General features: G+C 48.6%; 1 protein-coding gene across 1 annotated transcript in view; it reads right to left on the minus strand.

The window, feature by feature from the left end:
- TMOD1 (tropomodulin 1) overlaps positions 1-18,420 on the minus strand; it is a 92,046-nt gene that overhangs the window by 73,168 nt on the left and 458 nt on the right. The window lies entirely within an intron of this gene.

Genomic DNA, 18,420 nt, shown 5'->3' on the forward strand with positions numbered 1-18,420 from the left:
GTCAGTTTCAAGCCACACTCATCGACTTGGCTCACAAGGACGGTTGCTACGAAGCAGGATTCTCCTCCTGTGGTTGAGGAAATGGGAGAACTGGAGGTAGGGAAGAGACAGGGTGGGAGGGAGGCGAAAACTGTGTGTTCAGAGAGCCCACTGAAAGCTCGGTCTTGAAATACGGCTTGGAAGAGATTGTATTTTATAGCTGCTAATAAAAGGCCTCCGTTTCCTGAGAGAAGAGGTGTCAGGGATGGAGCACAGGCCTGAGCTTCATAGGACTTGTGGTTGGAGTGCTAATTGTGACAGTGATTCCCTGGGTGACCCTTGCTAAGCTCCTTCCCTCCTCTGGGCCTCTATTTGCTCCTCTGAAAAATGAAAGCATTGACTCCCCGGCTGGTTTTTAAACTATGCCAACAGGAGATCTCAGGCTCTGAGAAAGTGCCTCCAGGCCCCCCGCAAAGGGTTAGGGATAAGTGAGGGGGACTCACTCCCGATTTTACCTGATGTAAATTTATTTGGGTTCCATATAAAATTTCACTTGAAGAAAAGATTCTGTGGCTCAAATAAAAAGTAGAAAATCCATGGACTGGTTTTCTTGGTCTGCATAGTGAGAGGCTAACCGTATCACACCCGTAGGGTGTCGTGAGGATCATGGGGCAGCAAGCAGGTGAGGCTGTAGCCTGGGGTTGAGTGGTGCAGTCAATCGGCTTCACAGATCTCAGCCATTATTATGAGGCTGTCGCTGCTGGAGTCTCTAGCTTCTCTCCCCGAGCCACGCTGCCGTCAGGCTCCGAGGTCCCTCAGGAGAGGATCCATGTTCTATGTGTCTTTGTGTTCACAGTGCCTCGCCCTGTGCCTGGCCCAGCCGTGTCACCCAGGAGCGGGGAATGAGCACCCGTGGGTCAGGGTCTAGGGTTCTTGGAACCCTGGGCAAGTCCCTTATCTTCTCAGATGCTTGGTTTTCCCGTCTTCACCACGGAAAGACTGGACCAGATCTGGAGGGACTGAAAGTCTGAGGGGGAGGGATGGGCAGGAAGGGGGTGATGAAGCCGCTGGGGTTCCCAGCATGGCCCACCTGCAGCAGCATCCCTGTGACCCTGAGCAAGAGTTGGTGACTGCAATAAAAGGACAGGTAAATATATTTAAAACACAATCACAAACTCAAGTCTTCCAAATCTGGTGTCTATTTTACACTTACGGCATATCCGGCCACCCCACTTCTCTGTGGCAGAAGCCTTAAGCCTCCGCTAAATATGAAAAAATAGAATTTACAAGTTGTGCCAGGAAGTAGCACTCGGCAGGTTGAACAGTAAAAATGAGGGAGTCAAAGGCTGAGGCCATCCATCAGGAAAGCCTCAGAAATGAAAGCTCCGAGAAGGGGCAGCTCCTGGAGTACACAAGGCTCTTTTAAATCTTTCACGGGCAGCCGGTCCAGTCACTTCTGCTAATGGCTTCTCCAGCATTGCCCGCCCATGTGGGAACACTCCAGAGGAGGCACTTATGCGGCAGCATCTTGATTTATGGACTTCACTTCCTTGAGCTCAGGAAGAGCTGAGTCACAAGTTCAAATAAATATTTTCCAGTTACACTGACTTGTTATTTCAGCCACAGTGAATATCTTGAGGATGGGAAGGCAAGGTTGACTTAGAAAGTCCATCCTTTATGCCCCAAATATTTGTGGATTTGTCCCTCTCTTTTGGAAGACACTTTGGCCAAAGGGATTTTATGTCAGTTTCCCTTGTCACCAAATCCTGTATCCCAAGACAATGCCATCTACCTCCCTCTCCGGAATCTCTCTTCCCTCAGCTTCAGGGATGCAAAAGCACCTGCAATGTCCCCTGTCCCTCCTGAGAGAGCTGTCTCCCTGTTACTCCCCTGCCCCCTTTAAGGGGCACCTCTCAGGGCAGCCATGCCCCATATCACAGGTCACCCCTCCACTGTCAGATGACTGGGCAGAGGGGTGCCTGGCTCAAGGGTAGCCAGTTGATTGGAAGGCCAGTGACAATGTTCCTAGGTGGCCCAAGACAAAGAAAAAACCAAAACCCAAAAAGAGGAGTTGGGTAAATAAGCTTGTTTGTTTCTTAGCATTTGTATTTGTTTCCTGGGGATGCCCCCAACAAAGCCCCACAAACCAAGTGACAGAAACAACAGAAGTGTGTTGGCTCTCAGTTCTGGAGGCAGAAGTCAGAAATCAAGAGTCAGCAGGGCTGGCTCGCTCTGAGGGTGAATCTGTTCCCAGCTGCTCTGCCGGCCTCGGGTGTTCCTTGGTCGGCAGAGGCTCCTTTCCCTGTTTTTTCCTTTGCAGTGTCTACCCTCAGTACACGTCCGGGTCCAAATTTCCCCTTTTTCTGAGGACAGCAGTCATATTGGATTAGGGCTTCCCTAAGGACCTTATCACACTCACAGGTGCAGTTTTTTGGGGGACACAATCCAACCGGTAATAGCATGGAACTGGGACAGGAGGAGAAGATGGGGCAGGTGTTGGGGCAGCCGTGGTAAAGGGAAGCTTGGGGAACCACGGCAGATGTGTGGAAGCTGAGGCGATGAGGGATGAGACTGGGCAAGGGAGCAGAGTCCTGAGGGAGACTTTGTGCTGCCCTTGAGAGACGGAGCACATGAGATCCACCAGTGTCCAGGCCCCCCTCCCCCAGGCCTGGATGGTATGGCTCAGCCTGTTTCCCATGAGCCCCCTGTCCTCCCACGAGCCTGTCCAGGCCCACCCATCTGGCCATGCCCGCTCGCTGTCCTAAGGGACCTGAATGAGCTCCCACTCCTTGCAGCGAAACTCTCCTGGTTTCCCTGCTTCCTTTCTGACTCCTCCCAGGTCTCCTTGATGATGCGTTATTCTTGGCCCACCTGTTTCTCTGGGCTCTGCCCTCTTCTCACGTTCTCCCTGGCTGGTTCTCATCATCTCCCGTGTGGGGCCTGCTACGTGTGATAAGCCGAGGACACTCAGATGGTGTCTGTCCAGCCCAGGCCCCTTCCTGAGCCCTGCTCCCCATTGGGTACCTCTCCCTGGAGTCCTCAGGCCCCATATGCCCAACCCAACCCTGTGTGCGTGTCCAGCTTCCGCACCACCACCCTCCCCTGGCCTTGTTTGCAACTCCTCTTCTGCCTGTCAGTCACCCAGGCCAGTCACCTTGGGGTCAGCATAGACTCCCACGCCCGCTCCCCAGCTCAGGGCCAGCCTGCGCCTGACAAGGCTCTTTCTCTTTTTTAAACTTTTTTTTTTTTTGGCTCCGTCAGCCAGGCTGGAGTGTAGTGATATAATCATAGCTCATTGCAGCCTCCAACTCCCAGGCTCAAGCAATCCTCCCTCCTCAGCCTCTTGAGCAGCTGGGACTACAGGTGTGCATCACCATGCCCAGCTAATTAAAATAAAAAAAATTGTGGAGATGAGGTTTTGCTATGTTGCCCAGGCTGGCCTTGAACTCCTGGCCTCAAGCAATCCTCCCTGATCAGCCTCCCAAAGTGTCAGGTTTATACATGTGAGCCACCATGCCCGGCCTCTCCTCCCCACCCCCACAGGCCCACTATCTTTTTGTTGTTATAGTTGCTTTTCAAATTGTGGTAAAATACACATAACATAAAATTTACCATTTTAACCATTTTTAGTCGCACAGTTCTGCGGCATTAAGTACATTCCTGTTGTTGTGCAACTGTCACTACTATCCATCTCCTGAACTTTTTCATTTTCTCAAACTGAAACTCCATCCCCATTAAACACTAACTCCGCTTTCTCTCCTCCCCCAGCCCCTGGCAACCACATTCTCCTTTCTGTCTGTGTGAATTGGACTACTCTGGGGGCCACCTATGACGGGAGGCACACTGTGTTGTCTCTTTGTGACTGGAATCCTGTCTCTTTAACATCCTTGGATCTGTCCCTCCTCTCCCTTCTCACGGCACTGCCTCTTATGATCTCAGTGAGTGCAGCAGTCTCCAAACTAGTCCCCTGCCTCAGTTCTCCCTCCTTCCTATCCTTACTCAACTCAGCCTCCAAATGATCTTGGTGAAAATCAGTCCTCCTGCTACTCCCAAGCTGAAAACTCCAACTGCTTCCCAAGCTCCAACTCCCAAGCTCCAACTGCTTCCCATGGATGGATAGAGAGCATGTCTTTAAGGCGCACCCCTCCACGCAGACTCCCAGCACCCCTGGTTGGGATACTGCCCCCCTCTCCTCCCACACCTCTGTGGGAAGCTCTAAGGAAATAACACTGCCCCTGCCTAGTGGAGGAGACTAGGGCTTCCCACATCTCTCTGTGTCCCCAGACTGAGCCAGGCAAGGGCCAAGATCACATCTGACATCTGCACATCTCAGCACCCAGCCCCTGCTTGGCTCAGAGTGAAGGTGAAGTAACTGCAGATCAAATTGAATGGTCAGTCAGGAATACAGACCCGTGGGCAAGGGTGGAAAACTGAATCCTATCTCAGGTCAGTGACCGGCAGGGGAAGAAAGTCAACCAGCAGTCTATTGGGTGGGGCAGGGGTAGGGTAAGATGTGGAAGGAGTAGACAAATGGTAATGGAAGTTTGAGGGGGCTTAGCTTCCTTAGTTTTTAAGGCTGAAATCAGGGTCATAAAAGGTGGTGCAATAATTATGCCAATAACCACTCCTCCGATGTGCAGAGACCTTTGCAGCTCATAAAAATGTAACTACTTTTATGCTTGCAGTTTCATGCCCCTGGGGGTGTGTTGTCACCTGTGATGGGTTCCGGATAGAAGAGAGCGAGGAGAAACAGGGAGAGGGAGAGAGCTGAACTGAGAGGGCTGAGCTCTCTCAGTCACCAATGTCTTGATTCCAAACCATCCCGCTTCCCCTAAGGATCCCCTGTGTAAAATAGCCTCAGCTTCTCACCTGGCTTCTCACCTGCCACCCAGGCAGGACTGGCTACATAATTTGCTGGGTCCAGTGCAAAGTAAAACAGTGGGACCCTTTGCTCAAAAGGCAAGAAAAAAGTGCCATTAAATGTACCAAAATAGGCTGAGCGTAGTGGCTCATGCCTGTAATCCCAGCATTTTGGAAGGCTGAGGTGGACAGATTGCTTGAGCTCAGGAGTTCGAGAACAGCCTGGGCAACATGGCAAAACCCTGTGTCTATAAAAGATAGAAAAATTATCTGGGCATGGTGGTACGTGCCTGTAGTCCCAGCTACTTGGGAGGCTTAGGTGAGAGGATTGCTTGAGCCTGGGAGCCAGGGGTTGCAGTGAGCCAAGATCATACCATTGCACTCCAGCCTGGATAATAGAGTGAGACCCTGTCTCAGAACAAACAAACAAAAGGATAAAAATATAAAGCTCTTCCTTTCTCCCATGGTTTCTCTCTTGATCTGGCATGGTGATTTCTTTATTTTTCATTTTTGTTTTAGTTTACAAACTTTTGATAGAGACAGGGTCTCGCTATGTTGACCAGGCTGGTTTCAAACTCCTGGGCTCAGGCAATCCTCTTGCCTCAGTCTCCCAAAGTGCTGGGATTACAGGTGTGAACCATGGTGCCCAAACTGTCATGGTGTTTTTTATTTACCATTTAATACCATGATCCACATAGGTGTCCATGTACTGCACGAGAAGCCCACTGGCTGCCAATTTCTCTCTCTTGTCACACCCAGGACTGACACATCTGCCCTGGTAGAGGGCCAGGAAGTCATGCCAGGCATTTCCCCTTCCCACAGGCCACTGGCCCAACACAATCTTCTTGTCTGCCCCTGATCCAGGCAGCGAATGTCCTGGTCCTAACCGCTGCTGCAATCCTTTTGTCTCCTTCTAATTCAGATTACCTAATGTCCTGGCACAGAGGCTGCAATAGCATGGGCAATTCCCAAAGGTATTACAACGCCTGTGCCAGGACATTAGGTATCTGGATGAGCAGTGGATGAAAGGCTTGCCCTGCAGAGTTTCCAGCTGAATACACCAGGGGGCCTCACTGGTAGCCCAGCAGGAGTGGGAAGGGGGAGGCTGAATGGATCCAGAGGGTGCCAGGGGCAAGGGAGTTCTAGTCCAAGAACCCATCTCCAGGAAGCAGTGAGGCAGCAAGAGGTGGGACCTCATGCAAGCTGAGGTTCTGAGCCCTGGCACGTACTCCACTGGAATTTCACTTAAAAATATAAATTCAAATATAAAACTATTAAGAATTTCGGCCGGGTGCGGTGGCTCATGCCTGTAATCCCAACACTTTAGGAGGCCAAGGCGGACAGATCACTTGAGGTCAAGAGTTTGAGACTAGCCTGGCCAAATGGTGAAACCATGTCTCTACTAAAAATACAAAACAAACAAACAAACAACAACAACAACAAAACCACTAGCCAGGTGTGGTGGCAGGCACCTGTTATCCAAGCTACTCGGAAGGCTGAGGCAGGAGAATCACTTGAACCTGGGAGACAGAGGTTGCTGTGAGTCGAGATCGTGCCGCTGTGCTCCAGCTTGGACAACAGAATGAGACTCTGTCTCAAAAAAAAAAAAAAAAAAAATTCAAGACAGTGACTGCAGAACATTCCACCAAGCACAGGGTGCCTCTGAAAGCAGGGCTCTGTGCACCTGCACAGGTGTACAACCTGTTTCCAGCCTTAGCCCCGGGGCACACACTCTGAAGGCCCCAGGGCCAGACTCAGCCTTGGCTCACATGTGATGGTCCTTTTCCTCCCTAGTGTCTTCCAATCCACTGAAATTTATAGTCCCGGGGTCTAGAGGACACTAGGGCCCCTGTGCAATGGCAGAAGGAGCATTGCCATAGAAGTCAGGGGGCCTGGTTACAAGTCCTGACTTTGGTTGAAGACCTGCCATATGACCTTGAGCAAATTGCTGTACTTCTCTGGATTTCAGTTTCTACAACCTAATTCACTGGGTGAGTATTTACTGGACACCCACTATGGGGAGGGCATGCTGGGTCTTTTTGAGAGAGACAGAAATTAATAAGAGGTCCTAGCTCTCAGGCGCTTGTAATTAACATGGGGAGATAAGACTCATACAGAGATTCCTGGGATAAGGTCACACCCATCATCTCTTCATCCACCACCCTTGGAGCAGAATGGATGCCCTGGGCCCTTAGTTCCCTTTACAGGTGAGACCTCACCTTGGGTCAGCCTGGTTAAAGATGAGAGCTTGAACTAGGGGTCATGCAAACCTGGGCTGAAATCCCTGTCCCTGGCTCTAGCTGACTGGGCAGCCTCAGGCATACCACTTTGCGCCTCTGAGATTCAGGGTTTCTTCTGCAAAGTGAGAGCAGGACACGGACTGAATGTTCTCTCAAGGGGCACTGTAAAGGGGACATGAGAGAAGGGATGATACAGCTCGATAACCAGTTTCCTTCACCTTCCTTCAGGCCCAGCCTGCAGCCTGCAAGCACCGGTTGAATGGATGTGGCTGAGCAGCCATGAGAAAGATGTGGGGCTCTCTGGTGACTGTAGACCCAGCATAAATCAACAATTCGAGGTGTTCATCCCCAAAGCCATGGTGAGACCTCAGCTGTTGCAATAAAAGTGTAGTGCCAAAGTAAGGGCAATGACAGTCTTGCTTGGCTTTGCGCTGGAGCTCTCAACTCTGGGCCACACTGTTTTGTGGGGGGCAGGTGGTAATAATTTTTTTTAAACAAGACACTGGCTATATACAGTCAAGTGTGCAAGGCTTAAGTATGCAACCCATGTGATTTTCCCACATTTCTATACCTATGGAGACACTCAAATGAAGATACTAAACCTTTCCAGCCCCCAAGAAAATTTTCTTGAACTCCCTCCTAGTCTATCTCCCTCAAAAGTAACTATTTATAACATATATAAAATAATATATTTATAGTACTATTCTGACCTTAAGACTGTATATTAGTTTTGGGTTTTTGAACATTGTATGGAAACGTATAGTGGATGTGTTTTTGTGTGTGTGTGTGTGTGTGTGGTTTCTGTAATTCAACATTGTATCTGTGAGATTCACCTGTGCTATTGTGTGTAGTAACAGTTTGTTCTTTCTCATTATCTGAAATATACCATCATTATCTTATTTACTTTACTTTTAATGGTCATTTAGGTTATTTCCAGTATTTGGTAATTACAAACAGTGCTATGAATATGTCTTTTGGCAGAAATAAGCACTTCCTTCTTTTGGGTGTGTACCCAGGAGTGGAATTGCTAGGTCATAGAGTAGGCATACGTTTACTTTCAGTAGATATTGTCAGTTTTCCAAAGTAATTTTACAATTTTACATTTCTACCAACAATGCGTGAGCATTCCAGCTGCTCCACAACCTTGTCAACACTTGGTACTGTCAGCACCTTCCTGTTAGCCATTCTGGTGGGTAGGGAGTGGGAACTCATTGTGCATTTCCCTGATGACTAATGATGCTGAGCACGTTTCATATGCCCTCCTGGACATGGGGATGACCTCTGCTGTGAATTGAGCCTTCTCTCTTGAGTGGTGCTGAGTCCAGAGAAGGTGAACAAGGCGTCATATGAGGAACAGCTGAAGGACCAGGAGGAACATGGTCATACTCTCCAAACCTCTACTGGGCTCATCTGGGGAAGAGGGAACAGAAGAGGTCTGTGGCTCCCCAGAGGGCAGAAGACATAGATTTATTGAAATTACCAGGAGGTAGATTTCTGGTCAGTACAAGGGACTTTCTAACAATAAAAACACCCGAGGGCTGGCTGGGCACAGTGACTCACACCAGTAATCCCAGCACTTTGGAAGGCAGAGGCAGGCAGATCACTTGAGGCCAGGAGTTTGAAACCAGCCTGGGCAACATGGTGAGACCTTGTCTCTACAAACAATTCAAAAATTAGCTAGGTGTGATGGCGCACTCCTGTAGTCCCAGCTACTCAGGAGGCTGAAGTGGGAGGATTGCTTGAGCCCAGGAGAAAGAGGCTGCAGTGAGTCCTGTCTGCACAACTGCACTCCAGCCTGGGTGAAAGACAGACTTAAAAAACAAACAAACAAGCAAGCAAACAAACAAACAAAAACTGCCCAAGGGTACACTGGGCTAGGCCAGGAAGTAGTGAGCACCTGTCTCTATAGGCTGTGAGCAGCGATGGCAGAGCCCTGGATGAGGTCTTCCAGAGAGGGTTGATGTCTTAATTGATGGTGGTTGTTGGGGAGTTGACAATATAGGATTTAAGGCCCTTTAAGGCCTAGTTCTATTATGACAGATGTGTGTGGAGCCCCGGAATGGAGGAGGATGGGGACTTAGAGACCAGCTATTGTTAACAGGCTTGTTTTCTGGTTCATTTGCAGTTATTTTCCCTGGCTGATTTCATTCTCTTAGTCATATGGGAAAGTACCTTCTAAAAAAATAAACACACTAAACATAGTGTTTGACTCCATCACTTTCTGCAGTTGCTATGAGCTTCATCCCAGAACACAATGAGCCATGCTCGATGCTCTAAACGTCAAAGTTGTCAAGTGGTTTAAATTGGAAAAGCCTGTGCATGTGTGTGTGTGTGTGTGTGCGCGCACGTGTTTTCATTTTGCATCTCTTGGTGTCATCATGATATCTGAGTCACCACAGCAATCATTTGTAAGCAACAGGGTTCCAGGAAAAGAGTCTGAAGACATCTCCCTGTCTCAGCTGGGCCTGCCCACCTGCCCTCAAACCATGCTGCACTCCACTCCTCCCCCATCTCTGCAACTTTTCTGGTTCAGGTCACACTTAGCTCCCCCATGGTCTGCCCCTTCCATTTCATTTTCCTCCACACCAGCAGAAGAGAGTTCTAGGAAGCCAAAGATTGTAATACAAACAAGAGAGGCTATCAGAGTTCTCTGGAAGTTATTGCATTACCTTACTCCCACAAGACTAAAAGTTACTTGAGGACAGACATCTCTGTCTCCCATGGTCCTTCACAAAGCCCTGCACCTGTCCAGTGCTGAAGACATATTCGTTGAATGAATGAATGAATGAATGAATGAATGAATGAATGAATGCCTAGCATTATTATTAGCTTTGATAGCCATAAGTCAAAAGCACTGGTAGAATAAAAGCTAACCTGCAGGCTGGGTGTGGTGGTCACGCCTGTAACAGCACTTTGGGAGGCTGAGGTGGGCAGATCCCTGGAGGTCAGGAGTTCAAGACCAGCCTAGCCAACATGGTGAAACCCCGTCTCTACTAAAAATACAAAAATTAGCCGGGCGTGATGGTGGGCACCTGTAATTCCAGCTACTCAGGAGGCTGAGGCAAAAGAATCGTTTGAACCTGGGAGGTGGAGGTTGCAGTGAGCTGAGATCATGTCACTGCACTCTAGCCTGGGTGACAGAGTGAGACTCAGTGTCCAAAAAAAAAAAAAAAAAAGCTAACTTGTAGAAAAGCTTGTGGAATTCATTCCTATCCTCAGTCTCCATTTTACAAACATGAACTTCATCACGTTGCCTCATAGCAGGAGTTAATGTAAGGTAGAGCTTTATGAAACATGTTTTTGTATTTTCTGAAAAACCAATATGAAAATTAATATGAACAATACCAAAAAGCACATGGCTAACTGGGGGAACGTATATTTGCTTCATATTAAACAAAAGGCCGATTTGTTTCATAGACAAAGAATTCCTCCAATAAAAAAACAGAAAATGTGGGTAGAGGAAAGGAATGAACAATTTGCACAAAAGGAAATGTTAACGGCGAGCACACACACAATAACAAAACTCACGCGTCATTATCCAAAAGCAAATCGCGGAACGAGACATCAGTTCTAGCAGATTGACAGAGATTTGAAAGTCTGAGAATTCCCAGTGTTGACAAGATGTGGGGAGACCAGTGTCCTCACACAGAAGAGAAGTTATATTGGTATAACCTTTTTCAGTTCGAGACCAGCCTGGGCAACATGGTGAAACCCCATCTCCCCTAAAAATACAAAAACGTAGCCACGCATGGTGGCGTGCATCTGTGGTCCCAGCTTCCGGGGTTGGGGGGAAGACCACTTGAGCCCGGAAGGTGGAGGTTGCAGTGAGCCACTGCACTCCAGCCTGGGTGACAGAGTGAGACCTTGTCTAAACAAAACAAAACAAAATAAAACTCTGTTAGCGAAAAAGAAAACCCAAACCCCCAAAACCTGGAAATGGCAGAAAAATTCAACAAGGCATTGAGTAAATAAATTAGAGACATATAACAGACGGCTATTAACACCATCCTTGAGGCTACTGTTGGCCACTTGTCACTGTACCTTATAATAGCAAGCTTTGTTTTGTTCTTACTGCATACCAGGCACAATGCTAAGCTCTTTACATGGATTATTTCATGCAATCTTAATAATTGTGAAGCAGATACTTTTATTATCCCATTCTACAGATGAAGAAACTGAAGTGCAGACTATGTTAGTTTTATAGGGCTGCCATAATAAATGACCACAAACTGGATGGCTTAAAACAACAGAGATTTACTCTGTCTCAGTTCAGAGGACCAGAAGTCCAAAACTGAGGTGTCAGCAGGTTGATACCTTCTGGAAGCTCTGACAGGGAATCTGTTCCATACCTCATTCCTACCTTCTGGTGTCTGCTGGCCATCCCTGACATTCCTTGGTTTGCAGCCATATCACTCCCATCTCTGACTCCATCATCATCTGTTCTTACTAGTTATGCTGCCTATATAGATTGATTTTAAGCCATCTCAAGCCTTTTTAATGGCGTGTGTCCACTCTTCTTCTTAAGACACCAGTCATAGGGTAGTTAGGACCTACCCTAATCAGTGTGACCTCATTTTAACTTCATTAATTACATTTGTAAAGACCGTATGTCCAGATAAGGTCACATTCTGGGGTGCTAGGTGAGCATGACTTTTGGGGGGACCCTGTTTAACCCAGTAAGTACACTGACCAAAGTCACAAAGCTAACAAGTGGTAGAGCCAGGATTTGAATCCAGGCAGGCAATCAGTACCCATTACCAGCACTCCATGCTGCCACCTTCCCATGATATAACAGCTCACACTTACATAATGTCCCAGGCACTGCCCTAAGCATTTTACATGTAAGAACTAATTTCATCCCCACAACAACCCCACTTTATAGATAGGGACACTAGGCACAGAAATGTTAAAAGTTGGCTGGGTGTGGTGGCTCGTGCCTGTAATTCCAGCACTGTGGGAGGCTGAGGTGGGTGGATCACCTGACGTCAGGAGTTCGAGACCAGCCTGACCAACATGGCGAAACCCCATCTCTACAAAAAAAATACAAAAATTTGCCAGGTGTGGTGGCGTGCTCCTGTAGTCCCAGCTATTTGGGAGGCTGAGACAGGAGAATTGCTTGAACCCGGGAGGCGGAGGTTGCAGTGAGCTGAGATTGCCCCACTGCACTCCAGCCTGGGCGACAGAGCGAGACTCTGTCTCAAAAAAAAAAAGAAAAAGAAAAAAAGTATTAAAATTTACCTGAGAGTAGCAGACCTTAGATTTGAATCCAGTGAGGTGGTCTCCACAGTCTGTGTGTGTGTGTGTGTGTGTGTGTGTGTGTGTGTGTGTGTGTGTGAATCAGGAAGATAGATTGTGTCTCATTACGTGTCAGTTGCTATTTAAGGCCCCCCAAAGGACTAATGAAGGATTTGAGTCTGCCCTTCATTGCTCCTGGGTTCCCTGGCCTCGCACAGACTGATCTGGAGTCCGTCCTAACCACTATACCCTCTGTCTAGTGGCCTGTCTTGACAATATACTGAGGACTGGGGCTAAGAAAATAGTTCCCTCTCCTGAAAGATTGATTGATGTTCTTCCTTCCACAATCAGACACCAAGAGTTCTCCCATTCATCTCGTGCCCCCTTTCCCCTTGGCTGCCATGAGTCATCTCAGAGCCGATTTGAGTATCCAAATACAGTTGTCATCTTCAGCCAGGGCACTGGTATCATTTTCTCTCTTTATTCTCTGTATCGGGTGTTCTTAACCTGGACTTTTGAATAGGCTTCAGGGCAATCACACACCCCCTGAAATGATATGCAAATGGTTGTGTATATGAATATATTCATTTTTGTGGAGCAAGAATTCGTAAGCTCTAATCAGATTCTCCAGGAGTTTCGTGTGCTTAATCTTCAAGGTTTCTGCCCCGTCTTTTTAGAATTTCTGTTCTTACTAGTTACATTGGTCATGTAGTTTATTTTTAAGCCATCTCAAGCCTTTTTAATGCTGTAAGTGGAATACAATGTAAAACCATAATAAGCAAATGCGTGCAATGTTGCTATCCATCCTGAATTTTTAAATCTCTCTTGGTTTGCATGGAGGAAGTCTGTCCTATGTCTCCCTCTCTCTCACCTTCACTTTGCACACCTCTGAGTGGTTTTGATGTCTTAGGGTCTCAGGTGTCTCAGGTTTCCACTCCAGCACTAGCCAGGCACCCATCCGGTGCTCATAGATCCAAACTTGCAAGAAGTTTGTTGACCAGAAAGAGCCCTTGATTTTGATCCAGGGCACAAATGAATTCATTCATAGATTTTAAAAGCCACTATCTTAATGCAATGGCCAGGAGGAAGCTTTGTGGCAACTAGCACTCACCTTGTTGTTCAAATTGTGGTGATTTGTAGACACTAATCAACACTACCTTATTGGATGTTTATTAGAGCTTATTAGGAATTATTAAGCTTATTTTATAATCAACTTGTTAGAATTTATTACAAACAAAGAGCTTTTTAGAAACTCAAAATCTCAAGCCCCATCTCATACCTACTGAACCAGAATCTGCATTTCTGAAAAGATCCCAAGTGATTTCAATGCACATTAAAGTTAGAGAAGCACAGATATAAAACAAGAAGACTCATTTCTCAAGTTTGTCAAACCCTGGAGAGCACTTCAGTTTTCTGGAATTGGATGACCTGGGACAATTGGATGACCTGGGACAATTCCTACTAGGGTGCCCTGTCTTATTACAAAAGGTAGGTAACAACACTTGCTGTTCCTGCCTCATGAGGTTACTGTGAATTTCAAATGAGCTCATGGATTCACACACTAGCTACTTATCCTGATGGGGCTGGTAGGAGCTGGGGAGCTGGCAGTGGGGAGCAGAGTAGGCATAGTCTCTGCCCTCACAGAGCTGATGATTTGGTTGGGTAGGAGAACATGCTGTAAATGCTGGTTGGTGTTGTGTGACTGTCACGGTTATCACAGAGCCTTCATTCATTTATTTCATGCATTCCTTCATTCATTCATTCATTCATTTGGTGGTCAGCCATTTATTAAAACCTGAAGTGCCTGTACTATGTCAAACATTAAGCTCTGAGCTGCACATGGGGAAGCAGAAATAAACGAGCCAGAAACTTGGTCCTCAGGGAGCTTTCAGTCTAGCCAGAGACAGAGATACATCACTGGGTGATTCCATTTAGAACACACTCTGGCTGGTGCTCTAAGTTGGCACAGGGGGCTACGGGGGTACAGGTAAGTCAGTGAAGAACTTTGCTTTTAAGGGTGATTACAAGTTCATAGGCTGAGAGGAAGGAGAACAGCACTGAAGGCTGAAAGAACAGCAGGGGAAAGGCAGGGAGGCATGAAGGCACAGCATGCTTTTGCCATGACCAGAAGGTAAAGAGAATTTGGAGGAGTGCCTAGAGATGATTTTGGAGTAGTAGCTTGAGGCCTGGTCTTAGAGGCTAAGGAATCTGGTCTTTATCCCTTAGGAAATGGGGAGTTCCTGAAGGGAGAGAATTGATGCAAGTGAAGATCTTTTAAGAGCAGCATGGAAGAAAGAATTAATGACTTGAGGCAGAAATACCTTTAAGAGGCTCTGAGAGCAGCTTACGGGAGAGATGAAGTCCTAACTGGGATAGTGGATGTGGCGATATAAACGGATGTAACAGAAATTAAGGAAGGTAGCATTGACAGGACTTGGTGGGCAAATGAATGGGGTGGTGAAGAGAAAAGAATCAGGAGGCAGAGACGTCTGTAGATGAGGAGCGCAGTCCAGCTTGATGCAAGAATTAGGGAGTTGTGAGGTGATTGGATTGTGGGAGTGAATGAGACTGTGAGAGAGTGTGCGGTGGAAAGAGAATAGGGGTAGGAGTAGCACCAAGGCACCAACAGCAAAGGGATGGGCAGCAGCGATGAGTCTATGAAGGAGGTTGAAGGATGCCAAGAGGCAGTTCTGCTTTCCTTCATTCCTTTGGGCATGGAGAGCAACAATGGAGTGGTCACAACTCATCGCCCTCCAGAATCATCGCTAGAAAGGGCCCTGGGGTCACCACCCTTGAAGCCCCAGAGTGAGTGGGGCCTGAGGCTGGGGCCCCTGAGAACATGAACTGAGACAGGGATGGACGTGGGTGGATGGACGAAAGCCCTTGTCTCCTTCTCCCTCCCTCTTTCCTCCTCACAGATGGTAATGTCCAACCCGTTCACAAATCATTTTTTTTCTCCGAAAGAAAACCAAAAGGACATAAGAGAAGGAGAAACAAAAGGCATGCTTGAGTTTGTTTAGTTTTTCAGATCAGACAAAGACCCACCACCACCTAACACGAAAGAAAACCTCCCAGACCGTGTCCTAAGTTGACTCCAATGAGCTCATTCTCTCATTGTCATTAAGAGCAAAGAGAATCAGGTTCTATCATGATTAGCCAAAGGAAGATTTTACAAAACAAAACAAAAGAGAGGAAATGGTCCTGGAATTGTGCTATCTGGTTCATGCTTTTCCATAGAAAGAGGCCTGTGGTTTTAAACTGATAATGGCTCCTAGCAGCCCAATAATTGATGTATCTGGTGTTCTGGCTTTAAGGGAAGAGTGAACTGGCCTCTTTAGAAATGTTGGCAGCCTGGCTGGTCCATTAGTAAGACCCAAAACTCAAAACATTGACTGGAAAAGGCCATTATGACTGGGCTCAGCAGGAGTCATCGATAGATGATGTCATTTCAGAAATAAGTAAGCCAAGGTCATGAAGCCCATGAGCAGGGTCAAAACACCCTTCACGGCCCATCACCATCCTCCATCGCAGATACTGGTCTGCCAGAGACACATGGGTCTGAGCCAGGATCTCCTTCATTTTACCTTTTTTTGTTCATTCCAGGGGATGAAGGCCACCTGCAGAGTCTGTGACATTCTGCAAGTCACTACAGAAGGTCCCCAATCCTCATTATGGGCACACCTTTTAGATTCTCCTTTAACTCTCTCCTCTCTACTGGGTTCTTCTCACTTCTTGCCATACTCTTTATCCTAGAATGCCTGCCTCCCTTCTGTCCCTTGTCCTCAGTTCCTGCTGCCTTGCCTCTCCCTTCCTGTCTCGTCCAAGCTTTTAGAAAGAGTTGCAGGCTCTGTGGAGAGCCTTCTCAGCCTACAGCCTGAAGAAGTGGAGAACTTCTTCAGCTCCCGTTAGCACCTGCCTTTGCCCCTCACCACAGCTAATTATATCATTGCAATATCAGGCTCTGGGCTGAGGACTTACCCTGAATCATCTCACTTAATTCCCACAAGCAGCCCCTGTGAAATGGGGCTACTGTTATCTCCATTGTATAGAGGAGGAAACGAGGCTCAGACAGGCTGGGTCACTGGCAGATCCCATTTTTTGAGCCTGCTGCAATGCCCTGGTCAAAGTCACTCATGATCCCTGCCAATCCTGATGGTCCTTTCCCAGTCCTCATCCCCTACTCCTGTCTCTTCACAGCAAGTGACACTGCCCATTTCAGTCCTCCCTTGGCACTTGGGAAAGCCACTCTCACTCCTTCCCCAGCTCCTCCTTACAGGGTGGGTCATGCTAGAAAGGCTTCCAGGGGGGACTCCAAGCCCTCCCCACTCCAGGTCCACTAGAGACCATCTTGTCCACCCCCTTGTTGTTCAAGGTTGCTCTGAGTGAGTGGCAGAACTGGGACTGAAGCCGGGTATCCTAACCTCCAGGCCAGTCCACCTCCCAGTGCTCAGAGCTGCCACACCTACTTTGTGTTTTCTGTTTTTGCTGAGCTGCAAGAATACGCCCTACCCTGGAGGAGGGAGAAGGTGTGAGACCCTGATAAGGTGGGGCGGAGGCTATTTTTAGAGGACACTGGCTTTCGTCTTAGGCTGGGAGGAACTCAAGGGCCAATGACTTTCTAAAACACGGGTTTGTAAGACTAGCTCATTAAAGATAATACACCAAAGTGACAGTGTTCTTGTTTTCACTCTGCCTGTTGGTTGTGTGGCTCTAACTGATGGAAACTATTATTTAGCTCCGTTTCCCGTTAATTCTTTATCTGTAAGTCTTTGAGATGGCTTTAGAAAAAAAAACATATAATACAACGTAAAGTAGAAGCAAAAAGGAAACTTCAGGACGAGGGCACTATTGTCTAGACAAGGTAAAGTCCAGAAGAGCAGCAGATTCAAGAAAAGGGGGCATTGATCAGGCACTGCCAGAGCTCCCGGACCTGCCTGAGCAGTGGGAAGGGTTCAGAAAGAGATGGGAAAGGCTGGGAGACTGCAGACTTTCTGGCGTGACAGGTCCTGTGTGACCTTGAGCAGGGGGCTCTGCGGCCCTGCACGGAGGACAAAATGGCAGTCACCTCTGGAAGAGAGATGGGGTGGGGTCCCTAGGGGTTCTCACGCTGAGGGCCCAGCACCTGGGTTCAGGGTCTGGTTCTGCGATTCAGACACGGAGGAGCTTGGGCCAGGTGGTCTCCGAGAGTCTGAGGACATAGGGCGAGGGCCAGAGACAGGGTCTATAATAGCAGCGGTGGGTGAAGGGTGTAGGAGGGGGCGGCGCTGCGCAGGTTGGAGGACGCATCATAGGCGCGGTAAAGACCGGGAAACTGTGGCCAGGGAGCGGCTGGACTGGAACCCCTACCCCTGCCCAGCTCATCGCATCTGAAGCTGTGTGGCTCACAGGCTGCTTTGCCAAGGCAATGGCGGCTACGCAGCAGAGAGATGCTCATAGGCACCCCAAAAGTGCCCTTCCTAGGATTGTACGGCTTAGGATATCCGAGGGCCTTAGTGGGTCCCAGGATACGATCGGGTCTGGGGCAGCCAGTCTCCGATTTCTGCAGCCTCTCCGGATGTGCGCGGTTGGGACCCCAGCGTCCCAGGCCCGAGCGGGTGAACAGGTGGGGGGAGCGCAGGCGGTCAAGAGCGCCCTGCGGCTCTCACGGCCCGGGCTCCCAGCTTCATCGCGGCTACCAAACCTCGCCCCTACAAATGGGAAACCGAGATCCAGAAACAAGAGGGGGATTGCCAAGGCCTGGCCAAGAGCCGGCGACAACCTGGGGCTCCCGCCTTCAAGCTCTTTCCAGCTCCACTTGGCCGCGTAGCGCGTGTCGTGGTGCTTTAAACCTTGTCTCCCACAGTTTGGGAAACTTCTCCTGCTCCAAACACTCTCATTGCGAACCTGGGCTCCACATCCAGTCAAGCCCTTACGCCCCCATTCCCACCCCCAGACTCTTGCAGGCGGAAAAGAGGCCGCGCCCCCGAGCCCCGCTCGGGCTGGCACCTGTACCCAGCAGAGCGCCCCGCGGGCGCAGAGCCCCGCCGCGCTGGAGTCCTGCGGGCAGCGGGTGCGCCCCTCCGCCAGGACCCCAGCCCGGGGCACCGCTCCTCCAGAACCCCGGGTC

The sequence above is a fragment of the Rhinopithecus roxellana genome, chromosome 16 (genome assembly GCF_007565055.1).
Source record: "Rhinopithecus roxellana isolate Shanxi Qingling chromosome 16, ASM756505v1, whole genome shotgun sequence".
Lineage (NCBI taxonomy): Eukaryota > Metazoa > Chordata > Mammalia > Primates > Cercopithecidae > Rhinopithecus > Rhinopithecus roxellana.